Genomic DNA, 21,052 nt, shown 5'->3' on the forward strand with positions numbered 1-21,052 from the left:
TTTCAAGGATTATTTATTCACTGCAGGGAGGAAAACTACAGCAGCCAAAGAGTCTCCCAAGTCCTTTTCATACTGAAGATGATACTGCGTGGAAATTTAACTTGTACGTTAATAAACACATGCTGTCTCAAAGGGTTCCAATACCCTTAGGACACAGCACAGTATTGGCTCAGATACAGGCCATGCCATCCCCCTTTTTCATCTGTGCAACAGTCACAATGCTTTTACAGTGCTACACGGATATACTTCCACCTGAAAACTCTTTGGAGTACTGGTCGATATACGGGCCAGTACTTCCTACTCTCAGTTCACTAGACAACTACAACTAGAAACTACAACAACTACAACAACTAGAAACTGTTTCCCCACTTTCCTTACTTTGAAAGTAGTAAAAAAGAATATCTGAATACTTAATATTCAGAAGAGGTTTAGTCCTCTTTCAGCAACCTTGAATAAATGACAGAGAACAAGATAACACCTTAGTGGCAGCTTATTCTAATGATCAAACTGGTCCATCACTGGGGAATAAATGTCCTACCGAAGCAAAAACATTGTTAATCCCTAAAGAAATGCATTACGTAGAAGGAAAATTTACTTAAAATTGTCCTACTATCTTTGTTAAAAATAAAGAAGGCAGTTTGTATTGTTATCACAGATTTTGCAGTATACTTGGCTGAAACAGCTTGAATGAAAACCAGGAATCAACATTGGTTCCTGCAGTTTGAATATCTCTGAGGCTTTTTCCCCACACCACAATACAATGGTGAATAAACTCTGAGAATTCTGCACTGCAAGCTTGTTCCCTCTGAAATGACACATAAGAAAAGAACTGACCTTGTTTCGATTGACATAGACAATCCATCTTCTCCACTTCATATCCTTTGTATTTTGATCTTCTAACCCAAATAGATCATTTTTGTATTAATCAATCCTTCTAATTCTCCTCTGGTTCTCCATTGAGGTCGCTCCACACCTTTCTGAGAAGTGAACCAAATGAAAGAGCTCACCTTTTCATTTCCATGTCTGTCTATTTAGAAGTGGCATCTGGAAATGCCCCATTTCTCTATTTATGCTTATGACTGCAGCACTTAGCATCAGAGCCATTTCTCCTTCTATCTTTCTATTTGCTTTAGTGAGGCTGTGCTTTTTGTTTTTTTTTTTTTTTTTCCTCATAGCCCCAGTTTTGTGAAGGAAAAGGTTCTGCTACAGAAAAGAAAAATCAGGAAAATATTTTATATATATATATATTATTTTATATATATTTAATATATACTTTATGTGCGTACAATAAATAATATATCTCTATATAAATAAAATATCTAAGATGCCTGGTGCAGATTCCTAATCTCTTGCAAAATCGAAGAAAAAAATAAAGAACAGTTCTGGATTTTAGGCCCTATTTATTGGGACTGAACCAGACCCAATTAAGTTTATACAAACTGCAGAACAATGTACAGATGAGAAATACTTAAAGCTCTGACTTGAGGATGGCCTTAGCCAGAATTTCTTTCATATTTCAAATGAATGGATGGATAGATGGTTTGTTGAATAATATCATGCAAACAAATGCTGTTTCTGAAACTGTCTAAAAAAAAAAAAAAAAAAAAAAAAAAAAAAAAAAGGCAGATCTCTCTTACTATCATAGCTTTCTAATCCATGTTCAACTCAGCAGAAGTACAAAGTAAAATCCACTCAGCCAGCACTTGTTCTTTTGTTCTTAGTCTGTAGGGAACTACCCATAGCAATGCACTATAGGACTGAATTATCAAGTGAATTAAGGACTGAGTGAAATTATCAGTAGTGTAGACGTACAGAATTTCCACTGTATAGAAGATATATTGCATAGTTCTTCACTAGTCATTTTCTAGTCTAACCAAGAAGATGCCATAATATTAATTTGAACTTACCTGATTTATGTTTATTGTTCCTAATGCTGATGCACTGCATCAGAAGAAAGGAGGAAGAAAAGATAGAGATGAGCTGATACCCACGAGAACAAAGATAAAGATAAATTACAGAGAATAAATTATCCAGTTTAATGTATCAAAGTCTATTGAAAGTAATAGAAAGAACATTTATCAGAAGGTTGGGAGAACACGTGATCCTCAACTGTCAGGCTCTATTCATTTGAAGAAGATGTATCATTCTCTGGGGCATTCATGCATTTTATGGGGACTGGAACAGTTAGTCATTAGTCATCATGCATATCGTTGATCTTAAATAAACCATAAATTTAAGAATAAACTTTTAAGTTATACACATATGGGTTTTGATTCATAGGGCAACTTGGGGACATGCCATAGTTTGCTGATTTAGTAAGATTGCTTATCTACCCGATTACGCATAATCATCTTTCTGAAAGTCAGCTCTACCTTTGAATTTTATTACATAAAGCAAGGTGGGTCCAAAGACTCAATGGAGTTACCTGTTTCTTTTCACTGAGCTTAATGTCCATGTCTGGTGCCTCCAGTACAGCAAGTGGTGATGCCAACCATCTCACAGACTGCTCTGCAGCCCTAGAGAATGAGCAGGATGGATTATTATTGTATGTGGAGAAGACAAAGGACACAAGGACTGTCCAGCTTGGAAAATAATTAGATCTGACATCGTTAAAGATCCTTCCCTGGTCCTCACCAGGCAAGACATGGAGCTAGATGGATCCACTCACCCTTGTCTGTATGTCTGTACCCAGGCTTCCTGAAGAAATCCACACATCTCCTTCTATACAGACTCAGGAATTACTCAAGAAACTCTCTGCTTTTGAGCAGGTTTCTCAACTGGTTTGTAACACATTTTTAAGAGCAATGGGAAAAAGATGTTGTGTTCTTTATTTATGCGTTTTCAGTATTATTTCTCTATTTTTACATATTTTCAAAATGTAAGGTGTATTTCCTATGAACGTCTGACATCACACTGTCATTATCTTCCCTGATGCTCATCCTTAGCAAACAGAAAATAAATTAAACTTGTAATAAACATGATATAATCATTGCTGAAGAATGAGGAAATTGTTCACTGCTATACGTGGATAAAAGGTCCTACTCTAATTAGTTAGCAATGCATAAGAGAAGGAAAAAATAGAAAAAATACAGCAGAGGTGCTCAGAAATTAACAAAGCATGGAATGATGTTTAGATGACAAGGTCTTAGCATAAATGATTTTTCTGTGTTTCACAGAGAAGAGAATTGGTGCACTCCTGCATCTTGTCTGGGGATGCCTGTGAAAAGTCAATCCATCTGTTCGTTTCCATTCTTACTGATTTATGAGCAGAAAAATACAGGCTTCATTAATGTGCATTGCTGTTAGAAGATGCAGCTAGTAAGCCGTGCACCCACAAAATTGAAACTGATATAAGCTTCAAGTTTCTACAAGCAGTGTTTTCATATCAAAGCTAATTCGCAGCCAAGCAGCTTGCAGTTCTCTGAGATTCTGGATTTGGCATACCCATGCTTGCCAGGCCAATGCAAGCATAGAAGCACTTCTCTGAAAACTTCTGATTGCCTGTTTTCCAAACCACACCTGGCAGAGCTGTATTCCTGGGCAATAAGGCAACAAAAGGATAGGAATTCCTCTCCTTTGGAATATTTTCTAAAATTTTAATGCACATAAACTGAATTCTTTGCAAAAGACAGCTATTTGAAATTCTTCCAATGTGCTCTGGATCCTGTCAGATTAAACATGGAAAATCCATGGGTTTCAATTTTGTACAAGTAACTGTCCCTGTTATTTTGAGTGTTATTCATAGAGTCATAGATTTATTGTTATTGTTCTGTTTGATCATAACTGCAGCAGACATGCCATTTAGTAGCCTTACTGGCATTACAAATAGCCATCCTTTAGATTGCTTTTTTGATTAATTACATTTATGCTGACATCTAAAGCTTGTTAAAGATCTTCTAAGAAAACACATCCTTCTGTTAGAAAATGTGTCAAATTACATTATTTTCATGGGAACACATTGCTTTCAGTAAAAACGAGCATCAGAAATGGAAATGGAGCATAGTAAATTTTCCATAGTAATAAAGCAAATGATGCAAAATGTACATTTAGAGATAATAATGAAAAAGCTGAGATCTAAAGTAATAGATTTTCAAAGATGTTGCTCTTGGTGAAATCTTGAAATCTGAAAGTCTGCTGTAATTCAAGAATAAAAAGATGCTGATAATTCAGAACAATTCACAAAGTAGATATCTATCCTGGTTTTTAGTTCTCTTGTCTGTAGAATTTATCAAGTTTATCAATGCCAGTAGAGTCCTGCCTTCAGTTCCACCTTCACACCACTTGGGACTGTAGGATAAGAACTACTCCTGCAAAAAAAAGAACAAAACACTGATAACCCTGGAGCGAGCCATATAGATGCACTGGACTCATAGAAATCATTCAGCTTCAAGTCAGACATATGGGAAATAGACTAAATTATGTAAAATATCTCTGCAGTATCTCTCCAGTTATACCTTCCTTGGTCCATTTTGAGATTTAGATCCATATTTAATAAACATTTAAGCATCTGCTTTACTTAAGTACAAATAATAGCGCAAACATCTACTCATGGGCTCAAAGTCATGCATACATTTACCTAATTAACACAGAAAGTCTTGACTAAGTGGTTGTTTTATAGTGTATTTATAGAGTTCCCAGAATATCCAAGTTCCCTTCTCAGTGGGAGGGAAAACTACAGGTGATACAGCATGATTTGCTTACAAAATCTCTGCTCTGGGATTTTTTTTAACCCTGTAACATTCCTTTGTGAAGACAAAAAAAATGCAGATACAGTTTTCTGTGTTCTTGTGGGCTTCTGATGTTATTTCAGTTTCTGTATTTTCCACTAACCTTGGATTAAACAGGAATCATTTCTCCCTATTCAAAGTCCTCCTCGTGACAGCTTTACTGCCTAAGTTTTGTTCCTGTAGTCACTCTCTCTGTGCTAAGCTGCTGACAGCTACAGGGAAGGAAAAGGCTCAGATCTGCAAAAGAGAGCTATTTGAAATTCTTAACATTCTCTTTCTCATAACCCTATTACACTGCTGTCAATTTTTAGCCAGCCTTGACTATAGTTTATTTCCAAGCAAATGCTATTTTCAAGGAATGTACCCAACTGGCAAATTCAGAAAATGAAACACGCTGTTCAAAGGACAAGGTCAGTGGTGTTACAAGTCTTAGACATTTGCATCAGCTAGCAATGTGCAGCTAGCCATGGTGGCCTCTCCAGCCCAGGACAGAGCGAACCTTTGGAGATTTTCCATTCCTGACTGCCCTGAAAGGAGTGACCAACAATACGTTTTTCAATTCTGCCTGGTCCTTCTGCACCTGGGCAGATTTCTGTTCACAGGTAACCAGAACATTGCTAACCTAGTTCCAAAAGCACTCAGCAAACAGACAGTGCTGATTAATGATCCAGTCCTGGTCAGTGAGCTCAAAGAATTTCCACTGTTAAAGGCAGCATCTCAGTAGAGCATTCAGTATCTTCCATGACTGCCAGACTGATGCACAGGAACTGAATTCGTGCAAGACACCACTTGGAGCATCCATCACATCTATTCTCTTGAGCAAGCCACGTCCTATATCTTCAATCACACAAAATATTTGGCAGTTCTTCCCCATAGTATGCTTAACAAAAAGGCCACAATAGCACAAATCATCCCAACTGTGACTCTGGTTTGGCCACGTAGCAGATCTGCTTCCAATTCAAGATGAAGGAAATTGTAAAAGTTATGAAAACAAGTACTTGTGCTTAAGAAGTAGCAAGAATGTAAGCAGCACTTCAACTCATAAAAAGTTGGTTTTTACTGGAATTTTATCTTTCTGCTTTTTTTTAAATCTGCAAATTTTAAGATTCTGAGATTTTTTTTCCTGATCAAATTGTATAGTTTCTACATCTTCAGCTTCATTTATAACACCTCTGCAGTGTTTTCTACCATACTCTACTCAACTTGATAGCTTCTTCCCACAGAATCAGTTAGGCCTTCATATGTTTAGAAGAAAGAGCTGGCTTTTGGGGTGTAAAGTAGTCTGCACAACAAATGTATTTCCACTTAAGTTATTTCTTCCAGTTAAAGTGGAAAGTTCTACCTGCAACCGATAGGATGCTGTTGTATTTTTGCATTGCTAGAACTATCTAGTACATACTACCCCACATGCAATAAAATAATGTAACACCTGAACTTTTAGCACAGACACATGCAGAATATAAACATGTTAGAAGAGGACAGGTAACATCTCTGATCTGTCCCCTAGGCACTGGGGATTTTCCTAGGAGCAATGTCTTTTCTCTGCCATTTAACCTAAGGGCACAGAAGCCTGTTACAGGTAAGCTGACCTTGTGTATTTTGTGCCAGCCAGAAGCTATGCTCTTTTTCCCTCCTCCAAACAAAGCAGCTCTAGCTCTGGTGCACATTTGGCCTTGTTGACCTTGGCCTACAACTACTGAGAAGAGGCAACTCAGGGGTTAAGTAATAATCTATCTGCTCTCATAGCTATAGCTGGCATGCTATGGACCAAGGTAATCTCCAACAGAGTTTGAATATTGAATATTAATACACAGCCATCTTTTGAGATGAACGACTGTTGTTAAAAGCAATGTAAAACAAAAACTCTTATGACATACCTCCTCCATACAGAGCAGCTGCTCCCATTCCTGTTTGGTTCTTCATCAGAGGTGTGGAGTTCACAGAGGGAAATGTGAGAACTCAGATGAAGTGCCAAAGTTTTTTCTGCAAACATATTCTTCCTCATAACAATGACTTGAAAAGAATCAAACACCTTGAGGAAATACAGAACAATCAGCAGTCACAAAACACAGCAGACATTACCTTACAAATACTACTATTTGCTAAAAGTCATCCCCCCTCCAGACAGATCTGAGTTTTCCTGTTTTGAATGAGGAAAACCAACAGGAAGGGACTGAAGCAGCCTTGACTCTTTCCTATTTCATCATAGGAATGAGTTTTCATCCATCTGGGATCCAACTGTCCACACATCCAGACAGAGGGATGTACAGCTCAGTTGTTAACTCAGCAGCCTTTCAGCAGGGAGACAACTGTACGTGCTTGTATCATGTGGGGAAGCTGAGCATCAGATGGGAGACAGAAGACAGAAAACGTTTCTGGAAAAAGTCGTTCATTGCTTTTTCATTGTCTGTACATTCTAGCTGTTTTGGGAATAATGCACCAAAAATCTTACCAGCCAGAAAACAGCAATAAAAGAGTCTTCAACTTTTTGATCTTTCCCCTTATTTTTCAGTTTTCTATTCTGGATTTGTTGGTTAGGGTGGCAAAGTCCTTCATCATACAGCCCCTGCAGGTCATAAAAGGTAAGGGATAGATTATGAGTAGCAGAAAGGGACTTCCAAATGCTCGTTTTGAAAGTTTACTGTACATAAAAATGGAGTAGGTTCCTGAGCTGTCATACCTCAATATGGCCTCCAGTGACTCTTGACCTCTCCACACAGTCATCCTCAAGCTGCTGCGATGTGGCTCCAATACCAGTCCATCTTGCTTAAGAGGAAATGGCCTTCAGCAGCTGCTCATGCACGCCCCTACAGTCATCTGTTGGGAAGGTCTGGGTACAACTAACCCTGCTTAGTAAGAGAGACTGCACTCAGAGACCTGTCAATATACCTTTAACAGTCTAGCCCTGGCTGATCTTTTGTATTTGAGGGCAATGCTGCCTAAATCTGATAAAGCTGCCCCTCAAAACCTTTCTACCAACATAACAGAAAGACAGTTCAGCAGCAGACAGAAAAAGCTTAAGGCTGCAGTGGTGGTATTGCTACCGGGGACGTGCTTGTGGAGCTGCAGAAAGCAGAATATGCTTGTCTGTAGTCAGGTAAGGATATACAAGGAAAAAAATCAGAACTCGTGGGCTGAAAGAAAATGTACAAAGAAAGAAAAGACAGGAAAAATACAATAGTAATAACAATAATGATATATAAAATACATATACAAAACTAGTGATGCACAAGGAATTGCTCACCATCCACCAACCGATGCCCAGCCAGTCTCCAAGCAGCAGCTGCCACCTGGCAACTCCCTACCATTTTTCAATCTTTTTTCTAGCATTTTCATCCTCTTTCTTCCACAAATGCTGCTTGGGTACTGACTTACATGTGACAGTATGTACTGCTGTTTTTCTTGTGCAAACCTGGGGGTTTGCCCCTAGGAAATACAAACCATAGGGACACACTGGCTGCGTATATCCTTTGGCAGATCTTACAATCACAACTCAGCAGAGGTCTTAAAAGTATAATTTTCTTCATGCTTTATAAATTCCTGTATCTTAAAACGTACGTGATTGTGCTGTCTCTGAGGTTTATTTCACCTGTCCTACAAGAGGTTAATAGATAAACAGTGAAAGAGCCTCCTAAGAAGTGGGAAGAATCAAGGCTTTCCTGTGCAAGTAGAGCCTAGTCCCTAGGATCCATTGAGATCCATTATAAGTTCCTATGCCTTCTGTAAGCCCCTTTCTTATCAATATATATGCCAATCAACCTATTCTGGGTAGCAAAATTTGAACCTTTCATCAAATACCCCTGCAGAAAAATTGTTCTTTCTACCAAAGCTGCTCAATGAATTACAGAGAACGGTCCTGGTTTCAATACAGGATCTCACATACTGTTCAGCCACCAGAGACAAGTACTATATTTTGAGTCTATTTTGGCTGCAGTTTTTGTGTGCTTTTGCGTATTCAAGGGTATAATCCTTGGCCAAAACATTTCATCAGATATCTTAAAGATCTAATCCCTCCATTGCTGAATGGTGGCAGAACTCCCACTGACACCATGAAAACAGGATCAAGATCTTAATCTTTTATGCAAAGCATAAATGTATGTTTTTCAACTCTTGAACCCCAAACACCACCCATATCACTGCATTTTTCTGCTGTATATTGTTTAGTATTTGCCCAATGTTGAGTTTGCTACAGCTTCCACTTGACTCCCTGAGAAAAAGAGAAAAAATAGAGGGAGAGGATCTGTAGAACACAGATTTAAAAAAAAAAAAAAAAAAAAAAAAAAAATTCTGCCAAGAAATTTGGAGGTCAGCATGAGAAGTTTCACAGAAAAGAAAGCAGGACAAAACTGTGTTAAAGGAAAGGAATGGGTAAATTGATCCAAGTTCAACTGAATTCAGTGAAATTATAACAGTTTGGCCGATCCACTGAGTATTCAGCCTGTGAATAGTAATGGAATTTTAACATATTACATTTCACTTGTGTGCTTTACACAAATATTGTCCGGATTTTGAAATCCAATGACAGTGTAATTCATACCTAGCCTATGCAGACTGTCAACAAGTCAGCATGAATACTAAATTCAGTCTGAAGTAAAAAGTTGAAAAAATATTGCATGCTTTAAAAATTCTCTTGGAATGACATGTAGCAAATATGCCTTAAAAGAAAACAGAAATTTCAGTTGGATTATGTATTCCATTGTAAATCTTGAGTAATATCAATTAAATCATTTTAGAGTTTCAACTTGAAGCCTTTCGCTGGGCTTTCCAATGCATTAGAAGCAAAGCGGCTTTGGTTTTGTTTGTTTTGTTTTGTTTTTTTTAATGCTTTTTTTTTTTTTTAATCTAAATCTGTGAAAACCTAGAAAATTGAGACTGATAGTAAATAGACAAATTAAGATGCTACTTTTAGAAAGAAAAATCATATTTCACAATAGCTGATGTTCAAATTACTCACCAAATAGCATTTATTTTCCTTGCTGAATTTTGTTCAGAATTTTCAGTTTAACACATCAAGCACCGTTTGACATTTCCTGGCAAAGGATAGAAACCATCACAGCATATAAGAAATCCATCCCAGCTGCCTTGGAGTGATATCTGCTTGGTAGCATATGGACCCATCCTATGGCACTTACAGTCTTCTCACATTTATGGCAACAGAGGCAGTCAGAAATACCCAAGGAAACAGAATTTGCCAGATTAGTAACTTTAAAAAGTTGTATGAGGACATTTTGAAGAGCAGCCAAATGAAAGACAGGAAAATACCCACCAGATGGCTGCAGCTGGCAGCGCACCGGGAGTGCCCAGATGTCATGTACCGCATCTCCACATCACACCGTGCTGGGGCTCAACTTCCCCTGACAGATGAGTTACGAGTTTTCATCCCCGTCATCTGTGAAGTAGGCTTTCCTGTCTTAATTCCACAGCTTGGCTCTGATTTTCAGCTCAGATAAGTGCCTATAGATCTCTCGCGGTGTTGGCAATACTGTACAGAGAGAGATATAAAATAAAAATTATGTCTTGTTATCATTCAGGAAGTACCCCATAAAGCTCAGCACCACAAGCATTGATAACGACTTACCTAGGAAACTAAATCTGTGCAATCCCACTCCAGCTCTCACAGGCTTATTTCATCGACCATAGAGAAAAGTCACCCCTGGTATACCAGGCCCATCTGTGAGAACTCTTGTCAAATGAACTGACTGCAATTGGCCCAGCATCCTTTCAAGCCCCAGGAGTGGGACACGAGGTCAGTGTCTCCTCCTGCTGTACCAGCTGCCACCTTACCTCTTCAGAAGACCTTTACCTACAGCATTGTGGAAGCCATCACATCTGCCTATTTTCTCAGCATAAACAAAGCCCTGGTCTGGGAACTGCTCTTTCTTCTCTCTTTCACTGTATTTTGTGGATAGCTCATGTCCATGCTGTGGCTTTTGAAATGCCAACTGCTGAGACTTTAATCAAGCACCTGGCTCTGTTCAAACTGAAAATCATAAAAACAGTTCTTAGGTCTCTCTTCCGACTCTTAAAAAATGATTCTTTAAGTCTCCGAATACTCTTTCAGAGCTTTTTGCATCCATACAGAAGGGAGATCCCCTGAGCAGGCCATGGATGCAGAGTGAAACTTGGGATATGTTTGTCTGATGTCTGATCACCAAAGTCAGCTCTTTTGAAGAGGAAGTAAAAGAACACAGCTGAAACCATTCTGTATGTGACACCGTGGTCAGTACTTGTCCCTTTCATGTGTAAAATGGCAGTGTTACTGTCTGACTCTGTGATGAACACAGGGATTTCCTTAAAGTCACCAGTATTGCCTTGGAATAAAATTATCAGGGAGAGCGAACAAAGCCTGCAGTGTTCTTGGAAAAGGGAAATCACAGCTTTGCTTTTGCTTTAGCTGCTATAATAATTCACCCATAGCTCAGTAAGTACTCCGCACCTTAGTTTATAGAAAAACACAGAACACCCAGGATTTGCACCTGTTCAGCTGCAGAGACATCTGGTTGGGTCCAAAGAGGCTTCATTGCTCTCTTCCTTGCATGGATCCTCCTGGTGAGAGCAGCATTCCCTCCGAGAATGAAGACATAGGAAGCACGTGGCTGCTCTTGGCAGGACAGCGGGGTTTATTTCTTTCCTTGTTTGTCTTATGGAGGCTGTTTCCCGAGGCTTGGATTTAATGCTGAGATCCAGTGTCCTTGGGGTATTTTCTTACTTACTGGAAAGGGAAGTTTATGTGTATTTTCGGAAAATGTGTTTTGATTTAATTTGCTTGTTGTTTCTCTTTTAGGATCTATTTATTTTCCCAAGCAGCAGAAAACTAAAATTATGGGCTTCAAAGGGCCCTACAACTGTACCAAACATGATCCAGATGCAAGAGTGAAGAAAACATTTACCATATGATCCAGCTATGGTTCAACCAGCCACAACCACCCCAGCCGCCTTCTCAGTTGTCCTCCGTCACAGATGAATAAAGCGTTTGTGGGAAATGATTTGCTGATAAAGTAATAGTAATTCTTCTTTCCAAAATATGTTTGGCAATACAGAAAGCTATTCTGATCACTGCACTCAGGTTGCTCCCAGCATTAAAAAAATAGCTAGAAGCAGAAACCTTTAAGCAGGAACTGGCACAGTGCTCGCTACAAGCAGAAAGCAGCCACAGTGGTGAAGGGAACACTGTGAGGCATTACCCTGGGAGCTGCATGGCACAGTGCTCAAGGGTCCTGCCCCAGTCTCCCTCTGCATAGTGATTAAAGGGAGGTCATAAATTCCATCACCCTTAAGCAGAAGCACAAGATCATCTGACAAGCAGAGCGCTTGGCAAAGATACTAAGCAATGTCCCTGTGGCGGATTGTTGTGCACCCTTCATCTAGAAACGCCCTGGGGTCATTTTGCATCATCCCGTGCTTCCAAAAAGCTGAGGTCTTGATAGCATCCACTCTGTTTATTTACTGAGAAGGAGGGATGAAAAGCAGATTTCAATGTGTACAGCCTTTCCTGCCTCCAGCTGCAAGCTCAGCAACACCAAGTCTTCAAGCTCAACAAAGCTTTGTACTGCAGCTGTGCCCTGCAATGTAGGAAAGCACTTCCACTAACTTTTCCTGTCAGCCTCAGCACTTAGATTGCTGCTGCTCCCCTCCCCAGGAGAGCAGAGCTCCCACTTAACCTACGGAAGCCACCTGCTCTCCCCTCAGCAAGCTGGCCATCTTCTGCAATGCATCTCCCTTACAGAGGAGGTTTGGTCCCCCAGCCCTTGCTCACCCATGTCAGTTTGCATTGTCAGGACAGTGAGCCGCATTTCATGATGATCTTCCCTCCAGATAGATCCAAAGCATTTTGTAAACAATTATGTAATTAAGCAAACCAAACCGAGGAGGGAAGGCAAATTCCTGTACAGCAAATTCTATTTGGATGTTGACAAGCAGATATTTTACCATCATCCCAGCAGGAGAAATGAGAACTCTTGGTAAGGAAACTCAGAGTGGAAAGGAAATATCTGCAGGACCCACAGGTAACAAGTCAGATGATTTACAGTTCCATCCAGACAACAAGCAACTTACAAGGCAGGCCGGTTCTCTTTCTCCACTGCTCCCAGGGAGAGATTGCTGCAGAGTCTCACTGAGCTGCTGGAGATGAATGACCAGTTTCTTGCCTCCATCTGTTTGCCACCACATGAGATCAGCCTCACACTACAGTGGTACAGCTCTTGTGAGCTGCTGCTGAGACAGAATAGCCAACAGGGGATAAATCAAAATAAGTTACTAAAATGGCTTTCTTGTTTTCCAGTTTTTAATGCTCCTTGTAGTCTGCCTTTTCCCCCATAGGTTAAAAATTACTCTAGATTTTCAGGCATTGATGGGGGCCAAAACCTCTACATCCTACACAAGATTTTGAGACTGAAAAATGAAAATACCAGGAGAGGAAAAAAATATTTGCAAATAAAAAGCATTCTTGCTCTATTGGCTTTTCTCATATCATGGGAGTCATACAACAGCTTGTTTTCTTGGATCCTCTTCCAAATAATTCTTTGACTCTACTGGTGGTGAATAAGACCCATGCTCATCAAACACTTCTGTTACCCAATGTAATCACACAGACAAAGCCTGTCTGGATGCATGTTCTCATTTGGGCAAATCTAGAGACCCACTACATGAAAAAAACTGAAGGGCAGCAAGAGTACTGGAAGACAGAATACAGAGGTCAACTTCCCTTATAACACTGAGAAACCCTCATCCAAACTGCCCTGATCCAAAAATTGACAATGTGGGTCTAGATCGGGAAGAGTGGTAGGATTTAGTTCGTTTCATATCCTGGCCAACAAAGGTCAACTAGAGAGATAACAAAAAAATGTTTTACCTGTGGCATGAGGTGAAGGACAAATGGAAGTTACTGCAACTTCCCTGTCTGGGGGAGTTACAACACAGAGAGTGCCAAAGTGAAACAAGGATCTTTTCAAGCCAGGATAGTGCTTAACTTATCATGCTTGTTTCTGATTGTGTTTCACTTCACGTTTCCAGGCACACTAAAAATGTATGACTAAATAGGTAACTCCAGTGTGGAAATTTCCATTTTAAACTAGCATCCTTCAAAAAAAAAAAAAAAAAAAAAAGAAAAAACATGGAAAAATAGACAGCTGCCCAAAGGCTATCTTATTTGCATAATGAGTGCTCCCCATCAAAAAGAAAAATTAAAGCCCTTTTAGTTCAAATTTAACGTTAGCAACATTCTTGAAAACTGCCCCAGGGTGCAGAAATATGCATAAGTGTTTCTACTCTGGTGCCAGAAGTGATTGCACCTTCAGGAATGGCTTTTTAAACCATTTCACACTCTCACTCAAACTATTTAAATACCTGCTTGCAGCTCCCATGCTGGTTTTTGTTACAGACTCCATCATAAATGCTGAATCCCAAGCACCTCTCAAGCTACATCCTTGGGAAAGCATGGGAAGTCACACAGGGACAAGGGATGCTCATTTCCAAAAGGATCTGTCACAATTCATAGACCTCCTAATCACATCTGATGGCTTTCTGAAGTCCCCTCTCACATAATAGTGGCATTGTAAATCAGATGCCTGGGATGCTTGAAGAATAGTTTAAAGCTTTCTTGTCTTAAGTTCCATATTTTTCCTTTGCTTTATACAATGCTTTCCTTAAGCTTTGTATAAACATAAGGTAAGAAAGCTGCTGTTCATGTTTCATTATTTCCCCACTGAGAAGCCACAATAAGTTTTCTCTCTCTTCAAGCAACAGCCTACGACACAAATCTAAGTCTGTTATTCCTACATAGTCTCTATTCTTATGGAACATTTTCAAATGGCCACATAAGCGCCAAATTTTAGAATAAGTCATTATGATATACAATAAAAAAAAAAAAAAATCATCTCTCCCATCTTATTTTGCTGCACAAAAAAAAAAAAAGCACACACAAAAAAAAAACCAACCACAACATAGCTTTCAACAACATTCCAACGAAGACTAAAATAAAAAACAAAACAAAACAAAAACTAGTGGTAAGAATAATGAGCAAAGCAAATGGGTGGGCTGTCTGTTGGTGTTCTCTGGTAAAGGCAGGAGTCAGTCTTGAAGCTCTGTTTCAGTAAAGACATGAGCTGGTGGACTCCAAACAGGACAATCAAAAGAAATTCTGTGGTTAACGCTATACAGATCTTAAAGGTCCATTTTGACCTGAAAATCTGCACTGGATGCCTACACTGCTGTGTTAGCTCAGGACCTGTACTCAGACTCAAGTTCTGTGGTTCACACGACGACTCTGGTCTGCACTACACCACGCATCTCACCTGATGGTTAGACATCTGCACGAAAGGGATTGGACTGAACTGGATTTGCCCTCTAGCTGGGAAGCATGTTCAGTACAGAGGATTTAAACATTATGGTGAAGATCACAGTTTAAGAAAAGAAAGACAGAAAAAGTTTGCCTGCATGTCATAAACAAGTCTGCTCCAAATAGACTGTATTATTAATTGATATTCCTTATCCCTCGCAGTTAACATTTCTGCCACTTGACAAGAGCACATTTACTATCCTGCAGACTACGAGACCTGTCACACACCAAGAATAACAGCTGAGAAATGGGAGCAGTTAAAAGGTTAGCAACTATTTCACGTTTATTTCTAGGATATGATTATGCAATTATGTGCACTAAACAGATATGGAAAACAACAGCCTGAGCACAGAGAATCAGCGGACAGAACAAACGACTGTATTTACAAGGCATATTGTTAGCGATGCCTAATGTAATCTGTCAGAGTGACACTATGAGGGACTAATTAAAGCAAAACCAGAACAATAACGTGTGCTCAGGAAAAACATTGGGGATAGCATGGACAGACTTCAGGATTCTGCAAAGAGCTCATGTCTGCCAGCATGAAGTGTTCTGTGGTAGTACATTTTACCTTCTTTGAAGCAAAGCCTTTTCCACGAGGATAGCTTTCAATTTAACTCTGCAGCTGAAGGATTTCAAAAGGATTCAAGAAGTATAAATGAATGGTTTTTTTAATGTACTCTTGAACCCTGCACAAAATTTCATTTTTATCACATGTACTTGCGTGTCCTTGTAGCACAGACTACAGGGATGCTGACCAGATCAGGCGCGCCACATCGATGGGTCCATAAGGGAGAAAGACAATCCTGCTGCACATCAAGCAGAGAGAACTGTGCACTGCTGAGGCTGTCACGTGTCAAGCTCTGGGAATTTCAGTAAATTAGATGCATTCTCACCAGAGGCTGTTATTTTGAAGATGTCCTAAAAAGGCCTGATTTAAAATTCACTGGAGTTACAGTATTTCAATACTGCTCGTTACAGTAGGAGTTCATCTAGTTACCAGGCTTCTGTCCACAAATCCATTTCTGACCACTGTCATGCTTGTTTTCATTGTTTCTGGCTGGAGCCAGGTTCTGTGGAATGACTGTTCAGTGCTCAGAGTGGTCTGCAGAGAATATGAATTTGCAATTGCACACTTTCAGTGGCTAATATTACTTCACTTTTGCTATCACCAGTTGGCATACAGAACCTACAAAGTCAGGCAGCAAACCCAGGACACAGGACACAGTGCTGCATCCCAGCACCCACCACTTTGTCCCATTGATCAACTATTTATCACCCCCAGCACGGAGTTTGGCCACAGAGCAGTGCAGCAGTGATTATAGCTCCAGCTGGGAAGAGCGAGGCCCTCGCAGGGATGGCTCTATCCTTTCCTGTGGACAGACCACATGAATGGCAGAAAATAGGCCTGATGTGCTGGTTCATGTTAGGCTTTTTTCAGATCCGCCCAGTCTTTATTCATCTTGAGTCTGGCTTCCACAGGAGCAGGAGGAAGGCCATCTTTGAAGAATAGTCAGAGGATGCTGTGCAACTCTACAATATCACCCTCAGTCACATAAATCACTTTTAAGGGAAGAGTTTCATAACAATCCCAGACATGCCTAATGGTTCCTCTGCCAGTCTCTGGACAAAGCCTGAGACTGTAAATAAAATGAAATCATTACGCAAAATTATTTGTATTGCTACAGTGCTTGAGATCCCCAGATGAAACAACACCTTGCTTTCATAGAATGGCTCAGGTTGCAGGGGACCTCGAAGATCATTGAGTTCCAATCCCCCGCCATGGGCAAGATTGCCAACCAACAGATCAGGCAGCCCAGTGCCCTATCCAAGCTGGTCTTGAACGCCTCCACAGTTGGGGCATCCACAACCTGTTTGGGCAGCCTGCTCCAGTGCCTTACCACCATATGAGTACAAAATGTCTTCCTAACACCTAATCTAAATCTCCCCTTTTTTAGTTTAAAGCTATTTGCCCTTGTGCTGAGCAAAGCGCTGCCTGAAGTATTCGTTGTTCCAACAGAAAGGACCCTGGGGCTGGAAGAGGTTTGTGCCAGCTGAGAGGAGAGGTTTTGCAGTACCACACGAAGCAGGTAATTTGCTAAGCCTTATTTTTATCATTGTCATTATTAAATACATTACCTGAGCCCTCTCCAGCACTGTAAAGCATGATAATCTCCTCAAGCTATGCTTCAGGATGCATATTATACCCCCCACCAAACTTATTGATTTAAGTAAAGTATGTGTGCTATATTTACTTACTGTTTTCAAGGCTCATGAATGCTATTGTAATTGTTTACATAACACAGATCAATAAGTACAGTCAAAACAGGCCCTGTCTGCCTCAGGGGACAGCCATTAAGAGTGACTGGGTAACAGCTATTGCAGGAGATCTTTCTGCCCAGCAAACAAAAGAAACTTGCTTTAAGCTCTCCTTCGGAAAAAGCCTCAATTTGCAACTCAGTCCTTGAACTGTTTTCTAAGCAAAGGCGACAAGAGCTTTCACTCAGAGCTAAGGAATTGAGTTTACCTGGCAGTATGTTATTTTTTAATGTTCTAAATCTTAAAGCGTTTGAGAATTATCCATATTTAAATACACCCCACTCCGTTGTTCTTGGTGAGGTTCATGCATGGCCAGGACACAGAGATCTGCCAGATAATCCCCAAAGTTTTTCATGCAGGAAAAATTTGTGAACACTACACTAGTGGACCATTTGAAGTAAAAAAGATACCAAATGCTAATAAAATAAAGGAAAAAAAATCCTCCCGTCTTCCTATATTAGGGAATTATTTGAGTGTGCTTGTTGCTCGCTGCGAGATTAAATATGCCTTCCTATTTATGCAGCAAACTAGCATATTTCTAAAGAAATAAATAAAAATATCAAGGTAAAATACCAAGTTTATCAGCATAGTTATTAAAAACTCTTTCCACTTAGCAACCTAAAGGATACACAGAGCAATTTGTAATCAACACTTCTCAAATTCTGAATAATCCATTCCTTCAGCAACCTCTCCTGCTTCCTTGAAAATATCTTTCGTGGCTTCAAACCTTCAACAAGGGAAGCCAAATTCAATAAAAGAACTTCTCAGCTGTGCTTTTTTCCTCTCCCTCTCATTTCTTCACATCTCCTGTTCTTCACTGGGTTAATTATTCTGAAAGACCATCAGAGCTACAGAACGCTGTGGCAGGACCAGGCACAGCACTGGGAGAACATCTCACACAGATGGGATCCAGCTGGGTAAGGGACCAGCAGGGCACAGGGATGGGACCACTGGCACAGCAGCACTGCTGCCAACAGTTGTGCTCTCTTTCTGGTTACACCTGTTCCTCTGGCCAGGGATTTCCTCTCTCACCCAGGCTGCACTCCCCATTTCTCTCTAACACTGAATCTCTCACCTCCTCTCATCTCCTCCTGTTCTGCTGATCACTGCAGGATCACTGCAGTACTTGTAAACCTTCTCCCCCATCACTAGTCAGTTATTTCTTATATTTCAGCTGCTAGCTAGCATTTATGAGATATGCTGTGCTCATTCAAGCCTTGCACACTCATCAACTAGTTTAGGTTAATATATTCTCTTAACCATGTTGCTGACAGGCTGCAATACATAATTTTAAATCAAACTAGCAACACACAGTGCACCTACAGATATCTCATAGCAAACAAATGGACAAATTTTGTGATGATCATGCAAGTGAGACACCTTCTGGCAAGGGTACCACGGAACAGAGACTCATAAATAACAGGGTTGGTTTTTTTGTTGTTTCTTTAAAGTAATCCATGCAAACATACTTGATACAAAGATGAGCGCCACCACAGAAGCAAAAGTCATGTTCAGACAGATATCCTGAAAATCTGTGCCATTCCTACAGACTTACCTTTCCCCTGAAAATCACCATATGGGCAGTTCAGATTCTTTCTCCATTCACTGGAATGGCGCTTCTCTCTTTTTCTGCGCTTTCCTTAGATTCACCTCAAATTCAAAAGGTAAAGAATATGTAAGCATCTGAAACACCCACGGGAGAGCTTCCACAATGGCTACAACACCATCTGCCACAACAAGATGTTCTGTGACCTCTTCTGTTAGATTTTCGTTTGCTCTTTCTTGGTGTTGTTTCCACTAATCTCGAATAAATAGTATTAGACTGAGAGCATATGGTGAATCTAAGAACCTAATACTGACAGCCAATTCAATTACAGTCAGTAGAATGGGTGGCTTTACAAGACAGAGAGGTAATCAGTAAACAATGAGATATTAACAGTAGCTACTGTGGGCCAGGACAAGAACTCATCTCTCACCGAAAGGCATAACTAGATCTATACCAGAGACTGCTCTGGGCTGCACCTTTTTTTTCAATCTTGACTCAACAATGCAACACCAAAAAAGTCACATTGCAATACATCTCTAGTCCAATTGTTTTTCAAACCTGTAAGCTTTCCAGCTTTTATGAGCACACATTCTGATAACGAGGAAGAAAGAAATGCAAAAGCTTTGTCTTGAAATCAGAACAATTTTCCAAGCCTTATTTCCCAAATTTGCAATGAGTAAAAAATACATTCATGAATTAAGTTTTATTCTGAACGGAAGATCTTGAAAAATAACAGCAATTCCGATCCAAATATTTTGGTAGAGTGTTAATGAAAAAGCTCAGGTTAAAAGTATCATCAGTATAAACTAAAGGGGCTGCTAAAACAGGTACTCATTTTTGCATTTACATTGCCAGTATGGATCAAATAAGATCATGCTGACCACAACACGGGTGCGGGGCAGGGGTAGGAATACTATAAAAATCCAATCCTAAGCAGCCAAAATGCAGAATATGTTGTTCCAACAGAAACTGACACATACACAGCACCATCGTGGGAATCATTTTACTTCGTTTGACAACATCTTGAATTATTAGAACAGGCTAGTTTGTTGGATAGGAAGTTCCAAAACACACATCTACCTCCTAACCTTCTGAACACATTACATATACTGGAAGATTCCATTTGTCAGGTTATAAATAGGAAAAGAACAGATTATGACACACAGCTGACACTCACAGACATGACTGAAACAAGAGCTCCCTTGCACTGTAGTTTGATGATTGAGTCATATTACCTGTTTGGATTCCCAGGTTCTTGAGGATCACAGGATCTGAATGAAGGAAAGAATTTTACTCCTGTGAAGACAGATTAATTACGTTTTAGTGCAGACAAAGTGAAGGACAACACTTACCTTTTTTATCAGTAGGGGACATCTTCTCAGAAGTATTTTCTCTCATTTTTCCTCCATTGTAGTTTTAAAGTATTCTTTGCTTCGATGACATCTTTTTACTCTGTGGGTCGTACCTGCTGGAGATTAATGCCTATGTAATAGAAGACACTATACATCAGAGAGCAAATCATGATGATTTAGTGGTCCATTCTGGCTTCACATTTTCTGAAACCGTTAAAAAGAGGAAGAAGTATACCTGTGACATCATAAATAAAGTCCTGTAATCTTTTACATCAACCAGGATTTCCAGACACTTTTATACAGAGGTTGATGAATGTCAGAAGAAAACAGTATTCTGTGTCTGGGGTCTCCACTGGAGCAGAACTCCTGGTTCTTCAAACATCCTCCTGTCTGAGGTGGCTTCCCTTAAGGAGATACTCAGTGAAGGGAGTTATTTGAAGCCTTGAAGAGATTAAGGTGTTTTGTAGGTGAAGGAGAAAAGCTTAGAACACTACAGAAGGGAATAAACACGACTCCTACTTTATGGAAGAAAAAGGTGGTTGGTAAAACTTTCTTTCCTCTTCTCTACTCACCGTTTTTCCTTTTGTAGCAAAGATTGCAAAGGTCGGTACACAAAGCGTTGGGTGGAACAGACCATTGTGGCTCTAACATTGCCCAAAGAAAAGCTGCCTGAACTTTTAGACTGCAGAGATCTGACAGTACAGCCAAAGGATGTTTTTCGCTTTCCTTTCACAAAAAAAATATGTTTGTTTTCCTCAGGAAAAAAATAACA

The 21,052-nt window shown here is 39.9% G+C and overlaps 2 long non-coding RNA genes across 3 annotated transcripts; both read right to left on the bottom strand.

The window, feature by feature from the left end:
• Positions 1–369: 369 nt before the first annotated feature.
• LOC122160430 lies at positions 370–7,564 on the bottom strand. Of its 2 annotated transcripts, XR_006168817.1 has the most exons (7): positions 7,408–7,564; positions 7,180–7,293; positions 6,605–6,759; positions 2,669–4,307; positions 2,426–2,516; positions 1,908–1,941; positions 370–977 (listed from the first exon to the last, which is right to left on the bottom strand). It is a non-coding gene; the product is annotated as an uncharacterized LOC122160430 (long non-coding RNA). The 2 variants fall into 2 exon arrangements; XR_006168816.1 differs by having other exon boundaries at positions 2,426–4,307.
• A 2,454-nt stretch (positions 7,565–10,018) lies between these two features.
• LOC122160431 lies at positions 10,019–20,201 on the bottom strand. The gene is made up of 5 exons (XR_006168818.1): positions 20,164–20,201; positions 18,938–19,032; positions 12,783–12,938; positions 11,204–11,439; positions 10,019–10,209 (listed from the first exon to the last, which is right to left on the bottom strand). It is a non-coding gene; the product is annotated as an uncharacterized LOC122160431 (long non-coding RNA).
• Between the last annotated feature and the right edge of the window lie 851 nt (positions 20,202–21,052).

The sequence above is a fragment of the Centrocercus urophasianus genome, unplaced genomic scaffold (assembly GCF_019232065.1).
Source record: "Centrocercus urophasianus isolate 14NV4802_14NV808 unplaced genomic scaffold, USGS_Curo_1.0 seq_17, whole genome shotgun sequence".
In the NCBI taxonomy this organism is placed as follows: Eukaryota; Metazoa; Chordata; class Aves; order Galliformes; family Phasianidae; genus Centrocercus; species Centrocercus urophasianus.